General features: G+C 41.6%; 2 long non-coding RNA genes and 1 other non-coding gene across 3 annotated transcripts; 2 read left to right on the forward strand and 1 right to left on the reverse strand.

The window, feature by feature from the left end:
- Positions 1 to 302: 302 nt before the first annotated feature.
- Positions 303 to 12,631, reverse strand: LOC105747338 (uncharacterized). The gene is made up of 4 exons (XR_001119411.4): positions 12,517 to 12,631; positions 12,336 to 12,385; positions 10,939 to 11,520; positions 303 to 1,751 (listed from the first exon to the last, which is right to left on the reverse strand). It is a non-coding gene; the product is annotated as an uncharacterized lncRNA (long non-coding RNA).
- LOC131274299 (uncharacterized) lies at positions 12,595 to 13,142 on the forward strand. The gene is made up of 2 exons (XR_009181514.2): positions 12,595 to 12,677; positions 12,844 to 13,142. It is a non-coding gene; the product is annotated as an uncharacterized lncRNA (long non-coding RNA).
- Positions 12,927 to 13,142, forward strand: LOC131274425 (small nucleolar RNA U3). Its single transcript, XR_009181707.1, has one exon. It is a non-coding gene; the product is annotated as a small nucleolar RNA U3 (small nucleolar RNA).
- Positions 13,143 to 15,858: the final 2,716 nt, after the last annotated feature.

The raw sequence follows: 15,858 nt of genomic DNA on the forward strand, positions 1-15,858 counted from the left end.
CCATTGCACTTGGGGAAAAACTTCCTGATGGGTGTGAAATGTTTCCTTATGAAACTACTTTTCCCCATAATGTTTTTGGTATCTCTGGTTTTGTTCTCCTCCGGGATGTCAAACCTTCTTTCTAATGCACAGACCATCTCCTGGAGCTCCTAATTTTACTTAAGGATAAGAATGACAAGAAAAGATGTTAATTTTGCAAATACAAGTGGATAACTCTAGCATGGGCTAGAACATAAGATGATTTGGCTATTACTGCAATTAAGTCAGAATTGTCAAATATTAAAACAATATTGTGTCAAAAAGCTGATTTTATAGTTTATTACATCTCATTTCACAGAGAACCATGCAAATGGAAAAAAACATCAATGTGTTCCTTAATTTCTGTTGCTGTACTTTGCTGCCTCAAGGGAGAATGTGTCAATTCACATCTTCCAGGCAAATGAAGAAAAACCTCAGGTATAGTTTAGACTCTAACCAGGAGCTGTCACCCAGCAGTTTTCATGTTGTGCTCAATCACGTTACACAGAATGACGACTACCCTTTGGCAGAACCACCAAGTATGAATAAATTAAAGGGGCTAATTGTCTGACTGGGTTATTTGTACCAGCACAAAGTTAAGTGAAAGGAATTCCTCAGGGACCCATTTATTGTACTACTGGGTGGATTCCACACAAAGATCACAGCAGGCAAATCAGTAAGACTTGACTCAGACTGTTGTAGCCCCTGCTGGTGCAGGTGCGCGCAGCAGGTTCTCTTTCTGTTTTCACTCTAAGTCAGGCATGGTTATTGTTCAATTTACTTTCCAGCCTGAGGTTATTTTACTGCTCCTGACTAATTCATCAAACAAGTTTATAAAACCAGTATAAAATTACTAGCTTATTGATTAGGTAGTAGGATTCTTTCGCCTTAATTTTATGACAGGTATTAAGGAAAGTATCACACAATGTTCCACTACTTAGATAAGTGAATATGTAGAAGAAACTTTTCCTAGACAATTAAAATGGCAAAATTAGGTAAAATGAAATGTTTATACTGATATGAAACAATTTTATGAAATTTAAGATATAGGCCATAATTTCAGATTGAAAGAGTCTAGTTCACTGTTTCAAAAAAGTACGCGTTACCATTAGAGAATGCATTTATAGGATGCACTTAATTGTGTGAGTCACTTAAAATTTCCAATCAGGGTATTAACGAGTCTTGTAAATTTCTTCACAATAATAAAATGAATCTTGATGTTATGTGGAACACAGAAAGATATTAAAATAACTTAAAAGAATCAATTCATTTCCACATATTCACTTCTTAAAGTTAATCAGAGAAAATAATAATAATAATAAAAATAAAGTTAATCAGAGAGTGATAACACTCTAAAGAATGTTACCCTATGTGTTAGGCAAGAGTTATTGCACACAACTTCTATATAACCTATCACTGAGACTTGTAGAACACATTTCATTAAAAGATAATTAAAGCTCAATAGTTTTTCAATTGTTAATATTATCTTATTAATGTACAACAGAGTTTTGATTTTCTTTTCTTTTTTTAAGAGGTACCAGGGATCGAACCTAGGACCTTGTACATGGGAAGCAGGAGCTCAAGCACTGAGACACATCCACACCCCTTTTTATCATCATTCAGTTCTTCCAAGATCTTCTCCTTGCTTGCTCTCTTGAGTTCCCCATTTGTGAGCAATCCATATATCGCTGATTCCTGTGCTTCTACATTTTCAGAGCTCTCACGGCTGAGCACTGACAAAAGAAACATTATGTGGTTTTCACCTGAAACACATTCTATTTCTAAAACTTTAATGAAGAAGTTCAAAACAAAATATAAAAACCCCAAGAATGCTACCATTATTAAACACAATGGAAACAGTTCCATATGAAATATATTTCTTCTCAGTGCAGAGATGCTTTTCAGAATTCTTTCATAGGCACGGAGCATAAACCACCAGAAACATCTCCCCATAATAGTTTATTTAATTTGCCATGGCTAAGGTGCTAACGAGCTGGGGCACTATTTGAGACCTCATGCAAATATTACTTTAGATTAAAAGGGAAGCGGATTTGGTTCAACTGATAGAACATCCACCTACTACACAGGGGATCCAGGATTCAAACCCAGGGCCTCCTGACACATATGGTAAGCTGACTCACACGCAGTGCTGATGTGCGCAAGGAGTGCTGTGCCACACAGGAATGTCCCCCGTGTAGGAGACACGCGCAAGGAGTGCACCCCATAAGGAGAGCTGCCCCACATGATAGAAGTACAGCCTGCCCAGGAGTGGTGCTGCACACACGGAGAGCTGACACAGCAAGATGACACAACAAAAAGAGACACAGGGGACGCGGACTTGGCCCAGTGGTTAGGGCGTCCATCTACCACATGGGAGGTCTGCAGTTCAAACCCCGGGCCTCCTTGACCCGTGTGGAGCTAGCAAACGCGTAGTGCTGATGCATGCAAGGAATGCCGTGCTGCACAGGGGAGCCCCACGTGCAAGGAGTGCACCCTGTAAGGAGAGCCGCCCAGCGTGAAAGAAAGTTCAGCCTGCCCAAGAATGGCACCGCACACACGGAGAACTGACACAAGATGATGCAACAAAAAGAAACTCAGATTCCTGTACTGCTGACAACAACAGAAGGGGGCAAAGAAGAACATGCAGCAAATAGACACAGAGAACAGACAACTGGGGTGGGGAGCAGAAGGGGAGAGAAATAGATAAATAGATAGATGGATAGATGGATAGATGGATGGATAGATAGATAGATAGATCTTAAAAAAAACAAAACAAAAGAGACACAGATTCCCGGTACTGCTGACAAGAATATAATCGGACACAGAAGAACACACAGTGAATTAACACAGAGAGCAGACAACAGGGGGGAAGGGGAGAGAAATAAAATAAATCTTTAAAAAATAAATAAATAATAAATAAATAAAATATCATTAAGATGTCAATTCTACTCAACTTGATATACCAATTTAATGCAATCCTGATAAAAGTTCCACCAGCATTAAAGAAAAAATTGAAAACATGACCATTAAATTGATTTGGAAGGGTAAGGAGTCCTGAATAGCCAGAACATCATAAAAAGGAAAAGTGAACCCTCATCTCTGGACTAAATCATAATACCTACCTACAGTGGTAAAAACAGCATGGTACTGGCTTAAAGACAGACACAATAGACCAATGGAATCAAATTTATTGTTCAGAAACAGACCCTCACAGGTATGGTCAAGTGATTTTTGACTAGCCTGTCAAACTCACACAGCTCAGGTAGAACTATCCACTCAACAAATGGTGCTGAAAGAATTGGATATCCATAGCTGAAAGAAAGAAAGAGGACCCCTATCTCACACCTTATCCAAAACTTAACTCAAAATTGATCAAAAAAAAAAACTAAAAATAAAAGCAAGAACCATAAAACTTCTAGAAGAAATTATTGGAAAATATCTTCAAGACCTGGTGGAAGGTGGTAGATTCTTAAAGGAGATAAGAGGAGGACTGAGTGGACTACTGATGTTTAATGTATGTAGAAGTTTTAATTAGCTTTACTGTAAAAGTGTGGAAATGTATAGAGTGGGTGGTAACACACAGTGAGTAACAGCTAGTTTATAAATGGTGATGTGACTGAAAATGGCAGTCTAGGGATGTAAATGCCAAATGATAGAATGTTAAAATAATCTAGGAACTGGATAGCACAGTAAACCAAGAGGTGGATGAGAATTGTGGTTGATGGTACAGATGGAAGAGTGTCCTTTGTTAGCTAGAGCAATGTATATCACTACTGCAGGGTGTTGGGAATGTGGAGAAGCATGGGAAAAACACAGCTGGAGTGACCTATGGACTGTGGTTAGTACAATTATATAATACTCTTGCATCTATGCGAAAGATGTACTGTGTTGATACTGAGGCAGTATGGAAAATGTGAGCCAAATGTACACTATGGACACGGTAACAATCAGGTGATATTATTTTATCTGTAGCAAATAACACACCATATTGTGGTGTGTTGATGGAGGGGTGTTGTTTGGGAATTCTGCACATGTGCATGATTGTTTCATAAGTTTACAACTTCTGTAATAAAAAATATATTTAAAAAATAATAATAGGGTGGGTTGGGGAAAAACACACCAAATGTAAGATAAGGACTATGATTAGTAGTAAGATTTTGATAATATTCTTTCATAATTTGTAAAAAACATCTCATGACAATGCAAGGTGTTGGTGGAGGGTTGATGTATGGGACCCCTGTATGATGTTATGCATGTTTACTTTGTAAGTTCACAATTTTTACTATACACTTAATTGTTTATGTATGTTCATATATAAATGATATAAAGATAATAATAATAGCATTGGTTGGGGGAAAACACTTTGTTTAGTAGTAATATTTTGAGAATGCTCTTTAATCATTAGTTAAAAAGGTTTAACAACAATGCAAGTTATGGGTGGTAGGGTGAGTTATGAGAGTCCTGTATGATGTTATATATGTTTGTTTTATAAGTTCACAACTATTATTATACACCACTTATTATTTATTTTTGCATATGTATGAGTGATATACTTCAATAAATTTTTTTAAAAATTTAAACAGGAAAATAAAATAATAAAATAAGGTTAGAGGATTTGGGGGCCATCTTTGCTAAGCATGCTTCTACTGGTATCAGATTAAGGTAGAATGGTTTTATCTTTAATTTGAGAAACAGAAGTTTCTGCAGCCCATTTGCTTTGTAATCACTGTATTTACATAAGCACATAGTTTGAAAATTGCCGAAGCACTGCTACCAAGAGTTAATTCTGTGGATTTCAGAGACAGCTCTTCAGAGAGTGGCCAACATAGAGGGGCAGCCATGCTGGGGGTCCCGGGTTCCAGCCCACCTCCCATCAGCCTCTCTGCTGTGATCACTATGGCATATTGGATTTTAGTTGTTACTTAAATGACACGGCAAGGACTCCTCTGGTCTCTACAACAGAAACTTCAGAGCTAGTTTTCTCATCCTTTTCCTTCCTCGTCAGGTGAAGGAACAAATGTACAAGCAGTTCAGTAATTATTCCCAAGCAACAGTGCTCAATACGAAGTATAACCAGGCCTTGAGTTGAGGTTGTTTTTGCATTGATCTACTCATCTTAAAAACATTTTTATACATACAGTTTCCAGGGAATAATGACACGTGGAAAATGTCACCTTAAACTATGCTTAAATGGAGGGCAAGACCACCACAAGCACGCTCGATTGTTTCATAAGGAGATGGAAAGCACAAGAACTTGGGTTCAGTGAAAACAGCAAAATGAAATCACAGACATTGTTAGCTTCGATTTGTTTCTGACTTTTGCAGATGGTGATTTTGATAATAATATATAAGGTGGTCCTTGTAAGAATTTGACCATATAAAGAAGTATAAATCAGCATCATTTCTCTAGAACATCAATTTCATCATAACTCCTGAACACTAGATAATGTCTACAAGCAATTCATTGAATATGAATTTGTCAAAGTTCACTTTTCCAAATACAGTAAACGTCTACCTTCGCCAACACCAGTAATTTACCAAAAATGTATTTTTGTGAAGCAAAAGCAAATTTACAGGCAATTCCTATTTGAATGAAATGATTTTTAACATAATTTAAGTTATAAGTGACCAGTGTCCACTTTGTTTAACCAATCTGTTAAAATTATTCATTTACTATCACAGTGGTTTTGGGTTTTTTATTTAATTCATATTCATTGTTAATGTCTACTTTGACATTAGTATCTCACATTTCATTACGAACTGAGGAGGAAAAAGATAAAAATCACAAACATAACCAGTTAAACAAAATCAGGAAAACATTAGTCTGACAGTTGAAAAGAAAAGGATTAGGAAATGACTCAGACAATACCTTGCCATGACCCAGAGTAAAGGGTCCCCATTTAGAGAAATTTCTGTAAAAAGATCCAGCAGGTAGACAGACCAACAAATCCTGAGTGATCAGAGACTCTGATGGAAAATTCAAAGGAAACTAACCCAAGGCAACATTGGATTCCAATAAATACAAGATTCATGGCAATGTAGAATCTTTGTTCTTAAAGGGTTGACACAAATAAAGATTTTAGTTTTAGATGTAGGAAATAAACTGAGATTTCCCATTTGCACCCTGTAGTCACATGTACCAGAAAACTGAGACCAGAGACACTGATGGAGGATTTAAGCAATAAAACATGGCAGCGCAGAATATTTCTTCACAAAAAGCACCAGAGCTTCCATCAGCCTTGGGTCAGTTATGGGAGCTGGTGGGGCATACAGGTCACATACCACTCTTCTCTCATCCCAGGACGATGTGGCATGACTCCACCATCACCATCCTCATCATATTCTCGGTAAACATCACCTCCAACTGCCCCTGGGGTTGGTAATGAGGTGGCCCTACTTGTCTCCCCAAAAATTGGCTAAATGCAGAAAGTACCTCATCAGGAAACATGGCAGTCTGCTGAGGCCAAGGCCCTCCTAAGCAGACCTCGTCCCTCGGTGAGTTTGTTCCAGCCTCATTTCCAAAACAGAGAACAGGTGAACCTTCTGATCAGCCTGCTTGCTGAAATCCAAGATGTTTCTTTTTTTTTTTTGAGATTTTAAAAGACTGACATAGGGACAAGTGTTTGGATTTGGGAACTAGAGTCAAAGAGAGAGACAGACAAAGAGGGTCAGCTCTGCTTCTGACAAAGGTCTTGTTTTCCAGGAACCTCACACCTCCCAAACTTCAAACTCATGAGGACTCCCTCTCTACTGGCTCAGGAGACTGACTTGCTTGTTGCAGGGAAGACCAGCCCCTGGTCTTGACTCTCAGACCTGAAGAGACTTCTCCCTCCCCTCCCGCACCCCTAAGTCTTCTCAGCTTTTGATGTCAATGGTTCTCGATGATGGCACTGAGTTCTGGGAAACACCTCAGAGTTCCTGCAAAAGGGACCAGAAACCCATGAAAGGATGCACATTGGCACATCTAACACTGGGAGCCCCCCTATATCAGTCAGCCAAAGGGGTGCTGATGCAAAGTACCAGAAATCTGTTGGCTTTTATAAACCCTATTTATTTGGGGGTAAAAACTTACAGTTACAAGGCCCTAAAGAGTCCAAGTCAAGGTATCTATGCCAACATACAGACCTCCAGCAAACACATTTGGTTTGGTTTTGTGGTTTGCTTTTTACAACTTTAAACATGGAATATAAATTAATTTTACATTAAAAAAAAAAAGGTCCTGCTGAGATTGTACTGAGGTCAGGGACAGTGTCTAACCAAGAATCTCTGAAGTTCTGGAAGACTCACTTAAATTTGGTTTATGGTAGTTTAATCAATGCTTCTTTCTGCTTGTACTAGCACTAAGTAAACAATAAACGTGTACAAACATATATGATTGAAAAATAGGGGTGGAGTCCAGACTCCAGCCCTCTGAGATAGTATCTAAGCCCCTTTATGGAATTTTCAATAATTCAGAGTTGTTGTTTTTTAAGATTTATTTAAGATTTATTTTTTATTTATTCCTCTCCCCTTCCCACCCACTCCCCATTGTCTGCTCTCTTCCCCCCCCTCTCCCCCCCGCCCCCATTATCTGCTCTCTGCGTCCATTTGCTGTGTGTTCTTCTTTGTCAGCTTGTATTCTTGTCAGCAGCACTGGGAATCTGTGTCTCTTTTTGTTGCGTCATCTTGCTGCATCAGCTCTCCATATGTGCAGCGCGATTCTTGGGCAGGCTGCACTTTCTTCATACAGGGTGGCTCTCCTTGAGGGGTGCACTCCTTGCACATGGGGCTCCCCTATGCGTGAGACACCCCCGCATGGCATGGCACTCCTTGCACACATCAGCACTGCACAGGGCCAGCTCACCACATGGGTCAGGAGGCCCTGGGTTGAACCTTGGACCTCCTATGTGGTAGGAAGATGCTCTATTAGTTGAGCCAAATCCACTTTCCCAGGGTTTATTTTGAAAACCTCTGATTATAGATGATCAGACAGACTTCCCCCCTTTAATTTTTTATGTGATCTACTACTCTGCTAAATTAGGTTCATTTTTAAACCTTGTGTAGGATCATTCATCTGTTTAAACCAATGCCCAATACAGGTCTAATGTTAAGCTTCCAATTTGCCACTATTAGAGAGAACAGTGATGGACCTTTCTATTTAGAAATCTTCGCAAACTTGTACAGTAATTTCTTAGGATAAATTAAAAGTTATAGAAGTAGATCAAATGTCTACTTGTCACTTATCTAAGTCTCTTGCTTTTTTGCTCTCATTTTTTTAAATAATTTTTTTATTATCTATATATTTTTTAAAGATACATAGATCACACAAAATGTTATGTTAAAAATTTAAGAGAAGTTTTGGACTACAGACAGGTTCAGCTATGGTGGGGGAGCAGCACTTGTGTGGGGTGTCATTAGTGGGGGGCACACGGTTGGGAGGGAGTTCTCCAGAGCATGTATACAGGGTACATAGAAAGGTATGGATATTTTCTTAGGATTTCAGTTGGAAACAACAGATGAGAGAGTGTTTAATTCCTGACCAGGGGAGCTCTATCACATTCCCCAATGGAACGACAACAATCCCCTAAGTGCAATGGCAAAGACCAATAAAGATGGATGGTCCAACGATGAGCCCTTGACACTGATGGCTCTGATTATGAGCCTGTGTGCCTGAAATATGAACTAGGCCTATAGCTGTGGGGTGCCTAAGAGTTACCTCCTGAGAGCCTCCATGTTGCTCAAATGCAGCCACTCTCTAAGCCAAACTCAGCATGTAGATGCATTGCCTTCCCCCAGCATGGGACATGACTCCCAGGGATGAGCTTCCCTGGTACCAAGGGATTACTACCAAGCACCAGCTGATGATGTAACTACAAAAAGACCATGAACAAAGAGGTCAACTCAGACCAGCAGAATAGCTCAGCCTACATGTAATATCAGGTGTTAAAAACTGCATTTTGACCTTTGATAAAAGGGGGAAATGGAAAGGACAAATGAGTTTATATGGCTATGAGTCTCCAAAAAAGAGCTGGGAGGTCATCAGGGGGTGATGCTTATGCATGCCTCAGCAGGGTACCAGAGACAGCTAAGGTAGATGGAAACCCATCTCCCTTGCTGGTTCTCCTGAGGGCTGCAGTGACCCACAGGTTCTATGGTCAAGGTTAGATGGCTCTCGAGTTCAGAACCATGTCAGTTGGCCCTACTTTGGAGTTTGTGTTCCTGAGTGTGATGGAGTTGGACTCAGATATAACCTTTCTACACATGCCTCTTCTGTTACGCTTACCGGACCTGTGGTTAGTGTTTGGGTTGGTGTATACTCAGGAGACCTGAATCTCTGAACTGTCCATGTGACGGCCAGGCCCTGGGCCTCAGCAGACTTGCAGCTCCTACCCTCTGGTTTCTTGGACTTACCCTGGCCAGCTGACAGGGAGGTGAAGAGGGTCAACCACCACACCAGGGAGCCAAAAGTGCCTACAGCTGCAAGCAGGAGAATTGCATCCATCATCCATGTGGAATCTAAACCCCCTCTTGATATAGAGGGGGACTGGACATAGCCACTCCAGGTCCACAAGATGGAGGAATAGAGTATGGATTAGAGTGGACTTACTGGTGTTCTGCTGGGGAACTATTGTGATTAGTACGGGAAGAAATTGTAGTAGTGATGTGGAGAGTGTGGCCATGGTGGCTGCCGATGATTGGGAGAGGGAAAAGAGATATGGTATGGGGGCATTTTCAGGATTTGGAGTTGTCCTGGGTGGTGCTGCAGGGACGGATGCTGGACGTTGTGTGTCCTGTCATGGCCCACTGGGTGGACTGGGGGAGAATGTGGACCACTGTCCATGTGCTGCAGAGGTTCTCCAGAATGTATTCGCCGGGTGCAATGGATGTGCTGCAATGATGGAAGAGTTTGTTGATGTGGGAGGGGTGGTGTGGGTGGGGTGGGGAGTAAATGGGGACCTCATATTTTTTTAATGTAACATTTAAAAGAAAATAAAGAAAAATTAAATTTTTAAAAAAGTTTAAGAGGTTCCCAAATACCCCACTCCCCACACCTCCTACTCCTCCCACATCAACAATTTCTTTCATTAGTGCGGTATGCTCTCATTTTAATAATCTAATATTTCTGTATAGTTATCAGAATGTTTTGTTTTTTAAAGATTTATTTATTTATTTAATTCCCCCCCCTCCCCCGGTTGTCTGTTCTCTATGTCATTTGCTGCGTCTTGTTTCTTTGTCTGCTTCTGTTGTCCGTCAGCAGCACAGGAAGTGTGGGCGGCGCCATTCCTGGGCAGGCTGCACTTTCTTTCACGCTGGGCAACTCTCCTTACGGGCGCACTCCTTGCGCGTGGGGCTCCCCTATGCGGGGGACACCCCGTGTGTCGCAGGGCACTCCTTGCGCACATCAGCACTGCACATGGGCCAGCTTCACACAGGTCAAGGAGGCCCGGGGTTTGAACTGCGGACCTCCCATGTGGTAGAAGGACGCCCTAACCACTGGGCAAAGTCCGTTTCCCTGTTTTGTTTTTATTACATATGTTTAGTGTAAAAACATAAAATAAAAGTATAAAATTAAAAGTCAACCATAACCTTTGACCTCTCCAACAGCAGAAAGATAATGAAAGTTTTTCATTCAAACCTCCTGAAATGTTCTAAATATAAAAGATATATAGATCAATAGGTAGATAGACAGGCAAATAGGCAGATAGGTAGATGATGCATAGATATACAAACATACTTGATCTATACAGACACTCTGTCCTCAGTCTTTTTCTATAACTTATGAAGATATTTATTGTTAATACCAATGTTTCCATGGCACAAATGTATAACTGACACATATAATACATCTATGTCTTTTGACAGCTAGTCATATTATGTGTAAAACTGGCTGTGTGCAATAACTCATCATCCAAAAATACTTACAGGAATACAAAAACTCACCTCAATTGGGGTAATTCCATGGTATTCAGGTGGTATCTGGGCTGGTTTCAGCTTCCAGGATGGCATCACTCACTTTCCAGTGCCTTGGAAGGGATATCCGGAAGGCAAGGTTCTACTGGTACTGCCAACCTGATGCCTACATGGCCCCTCCAGCCTGGTGGTCTTAGGGCAGTCAGACCTCCTACACAGGGATCAGGTGTCCCAAAGAGAGTGTTCCAAGGGATAGAAAGCAGGAGAGGCTAGTTTGTGTGTGTGTGGTTTTTTTGCCCAAATTTATTTTTATTTAGCACACATAGGAAACAGGATGCTATCAAAAGATAAGGGGAATCAGGGCAGACAATCTCAGAAATTCAGCACCCTGTCAGTGGGCCCTACTTTGGAATATATGTGCCCAAATGTAACACAGACTCATTTATAAATTCCCTGCACATGGCTCTTCTGCCCCTTTTATTTGAACCTGCAATTAGCACTATATTTGTTAAATGTATGTCCCAGTGACTTAAATCTTCAGTCTCTTCATGTGCTGGTTGAGTCTTGACTCAGCAGAGTTGCAACACCTACTGTCCAGTTCATTGGACTCACCTAGAACAACCAACAAAAGGTTGATGATGGACAACATCCATCCCAGGAAGCAGAGTGTCTGCAACTGCAAGACAGTTCCATCCATCTACCTCATGGAATCTAAGCCCTCTCTCAGTTGGAGACTAAGTATCACCATCCCAAAATCCTCAAGACTGAGGAATGAACAAACATAAATTTAAAATAAAATAAATATAGTTGCTTTCCACTATAGACTAACATAGACTTATAACTATTCTAGCAATGGAAGAACTTGTAACATTGGTATAAAGGCAGTGGCCACCAGAGGTTCTGAGGGGAGGGAGAGGGAAGAATAGGTGTAACATGGGGACATTTTGGGGACTTTGGAATTGTCCTGCATGACATTGCAATGACAGATACAGGCCATTATACATTTTGTCAAAACCTAAAAAATTGTGCAGGGCAAAGGGTAAACTATAATGTAAACTATAGTCCTTGGCTAATACAATGCTTTCAATACGTGTTCATTTATTGTAACAAAGGTACCACACTAATGAAGGATGTTAATGTGGGAAATGCAGGAGGGGGGTGGGGTATACAGGAATCCCCCGATTTTTGAAGTAACATTTATGTAATCTAAAGCTTCTTTAAAAATTGTGTGTGTGTGTGTGTGTGTGTGTGTATATATATATATATATATATATATATTTTTTTTTTTTTTTTTTTTTTTTTTAAGTTAAGGGGAAAAAGGGAATTAAATGAACTAAGTGTTGCAGAGAAAAGCATGCGCAGATCTGCCTCCAGTTTGCTCCCAACTGCGGGCTCTACAGACGTCAGCAGCCCGGGCGGGAACTCACCCTAAGAGGCGGCCGGATCCACCGCAGGACCCACAGCGTTCCAAAAGGTACTGCAAGCACACGGAACAAAACCCAAAAGGTGCAATTAAGAATAAGTGAAAAGATATCTTTTTTAGCCCTAGGTCTGAGCCACCCAGTACTCCTGCCTGCCACAGTCATGGCGACCTGCGTCTTAACTCACCAGCGTTGGAAAGTCAAACTCTCCGTCCGGCTGCAGCGTGCAGCGGCAAGATTTACTTGCCCTCCCCGCCCCGCTTGGGGACTGCTTTGTCACTAGCAAAGAATGGGGCGGGGAGGCTTTCCCAGAACTGCGGGCGCGAACACCGCCTGGGCTTTAATAATGTGAGTTGTAATTGGTTGGCTTTCAGCGTTATGCTAATTTAAAGCGATGGTCTCACTTTTTAAAATTTTTGTACAGTTTCACATAGAAAGTTAAAAATGTATTGTTAAGTGATAAGAATAGAAAAGCTTGTAGTGTAGCGCCTGTAACTCTCTTTTTTTTCTGTAGGACCAGAAATGCAGAAATTCGATCGCCATCGGTGAAATGTGAGCGGCTCCTGAAGCCCCAGCAGAGGCGAAGGGCGTTTACTTAAGACTATACTTTCAGGGATCATTTCTATAGTTCGTTACTAGAGAAGGTTCTCTGAACGTGTAGGGCACCGAAAACCACGAGGAGGAGGCATAGCGTTCTCTTCTGAGCGTGAAGCCGGTTTTAGGTGTTGCTTTCTGGCAACTTCCTATTACCATTGATGATCGTTCTTTTCTTCCTTTGGAAGAGTAAGAGGGAGAGAACGCAGTCTGAGTGGTTTTCTTTTTTTAACCGGGTAAGCGGAAAAATAGACTTATTTCTTTTTTTGCGGTAGTTTGCAATTTTATTTCTACTTGTGGTTCATTTTTTCCCTACCATTGTTGTTTGTGTCTGCGCATGTTTCACTGCTACTCTATCCCGTTAAAAACCTCTAGGCTTTAGCTATTCAAACGTGCTTCTTGCATTTTCATCTTCCCGAGAGAAACAGTGTACTTCCACAGAAAACTGCCAAAACGTGGAAGGACCTCTAAACATGCTCAGGTAGTATCACAACACGAATTTGATAATACCATTATTACACTCTTCAGATTACTGTTCGCCAGGAAAAAACGTGAAAATCAGGGAAATCCTTCTAGGTTGCATTCTACCTCTCTTCTCCACCAGGAGCCATACTGTAAACAACACGGAGTCATGCTCTATAAACAACATGGTGTTGCTATTATTGCATCTTTTATGGTTACCATTAACACACGACATGACCAGGAGTTGGCTCTTAAAATGTCACGCAAGATGCCCCTTTTACATAAATCCATGAAGTAAAATAGCTGCTGACAAGCAGGACTTGGAAGGGACTGTAGATATTATTAATATTTTCGTTAAGAACACCAGTAATCTATTTCATTAAAAGAAATTTCAAATATTCCTTAACTAATTCCCCATGCATAGAAATTCTGTGAAAAGGAAATTCATCCAAGAAATAAATTCATTCTAAAAGACTAGACTTCGAGATTGTTATTGTCAACAGTAAATTAATATCTTAACCACAGGGATACACCTGCTTAAAATATATTTCAAAAACATTTTAAAGTGATGGCCCTTTCACTGAAATCCTTCTAAATAAACTGGCTCTTCAAAAATAAGACATTTCTAAAGTAAGACATCTATTATTTTATTATCTTGTTAACAGGAAAGTTTAAAAGAACCATAAGATTTACCTTTTTTGTTGCTTGTTTATTGTTTAAAAAAAAAACACAATTCAAAGTCACTTACTGGATTGTCTTTGTGACAAAATTCCCTTCATATAAACATTTCCCGAGAAATAAAAAATCCTTATATATTATTGTTATCAGGAACTTTATTAAAATAAATAAAGCGGGTGTAGCTCGCTGGTTTGAGCACCTGCTTCCCATGTACGAGATTGAGCCCGGTACCTCCTAAAAAATAAATAAATCTCCAACCAAAAAAAAAAAAAATTTAAGGGAAAAAAAAATCAACTAAATAAATCAATCTCCAAGCACAACTGTCATTACTTTTCACAGAAACGTCTACTAACAAAACACCTGCAAGGAAAAAAACGGTGGACGAGTATTATTATTGTTACGACAGTAGCCAGTAGTAATTTATTGGTTAAAAAGTGTCAACATCAATTTAATTCTGTGTCCATTTTACAGAAATATCTCAGAAAATACATACTATGAAATAGGACTTCAGATAGACTGGAGATATTGCCTGCCATTTCCATTCATGAAATACCGCCAAGTATTGATGTCATTAAATACATCCATCAAACCTCCTTAACTGGGAGTAATCCCAGGTCACTGAAGGAGCAAATGCGATCCCGCAGGCAGGGCTCGGGAGGCCCGGGTTGGAAGCGGCTGGCTCAGACCGCGCTGCCTACCGCAGCCCCCCACCGGCTGCTCTAACCGCCCCCTCTCCCTCCATTTCCCGGTAGCGAAGCGCTGAAGCTGGCAGCAAGCCCTGAGTACGAGAATCTCCCACAGAGACCCCCTGAGCGAGAGGCTCCTGCAGGGGCTCCCGAGCCGGGGATGGAAATGAGAAGACCACGGAGAGCCCCAGCTGCACCCGCCCAGGGGTTTAACGGGCTGGCTCCAGTCCCGCAGGCCTCGTTTCACAGACACCCCACCCGAGGGTCCCGCAGCTCTGCAGGACCGGCAGACCGGGCAGCGGCCCTGCCACTTCCCCGGCACCCCTCGGGCGGCCCCGCAACGCGGCAGGGCCCTGTCCGGGGCTGGGCAAACCCCAGGCCTCGCGACCCGCGGCCAATGGCGAGGGTGAGCCTCCCGTTGCTAGGCGGGATCCTGTCTCCCGGCAACGAAGAGGTGGGAATTGCCAAGTTAGGGCAGAGACAGACAGCAAGCCTATCCAATGGCCACTTGCGCCAGTGAGCATCTTGACCAATGGGAAACGTGAGCAGCCTGTTCGCCTGAAACGGTCTGTAAGCACCGTGAAAAAGAGCGCGAAGGAACCGTTAGGAAGGATTAGAGAATATTTTCTGCAAACCAAATTTAAGTTTTGTTTGCCTTTCGAAGCCAACCACACTTTTACTGTACTTCACCCACTCACCGTGGGAGATTTTGCCGGTGCCTCCGACCATTTGTTTAGCCTTTAAACCCCTCGGCGGTGCTAAGGCTTTGTCTCTGCGGATGGGGAGGGCGAGCAGGCCTTAGCGTCTTCTGTGCTCCCTAGGAAACGCATAGGACACTGACGTTAATAATGTGGGGTTTTTGGGTTTTTTTTTTTTTGCTTTTAACTTTACTTTCAATATTTATTTGGGAAAGAAGAATCGCATTCCCATGGGTGAGAATTTAAAGGCTGAGTCTATGGGGGCCTGATTTCTGATCCAAATGGGGCGCGGGACAGGGATGTGTCGAGACCTGAGCTGGAGAAGGGAGGGTGCTGGGGCCAGCCCACCGCACCCCCTGCCTTTGGTGGGGCAGGATGGTCACTGCATAGCTGGATGCCAGGGGTGCCCAG

Source organism: Dasypus novemcinctus, chromosome 18 (assembly GCF_030445035.2).
Source record: "Dasypus novemcinctus isolate mDasNov1 chromosome 18, mDasNov1.1.hap2, whole genome shotgun sequence".
NCBI lineage: Eukaryota > Metazoa > Chordata > Mammalia > Cingulata > Dasypodidae > Dasypus > Dasypus novemcinctus.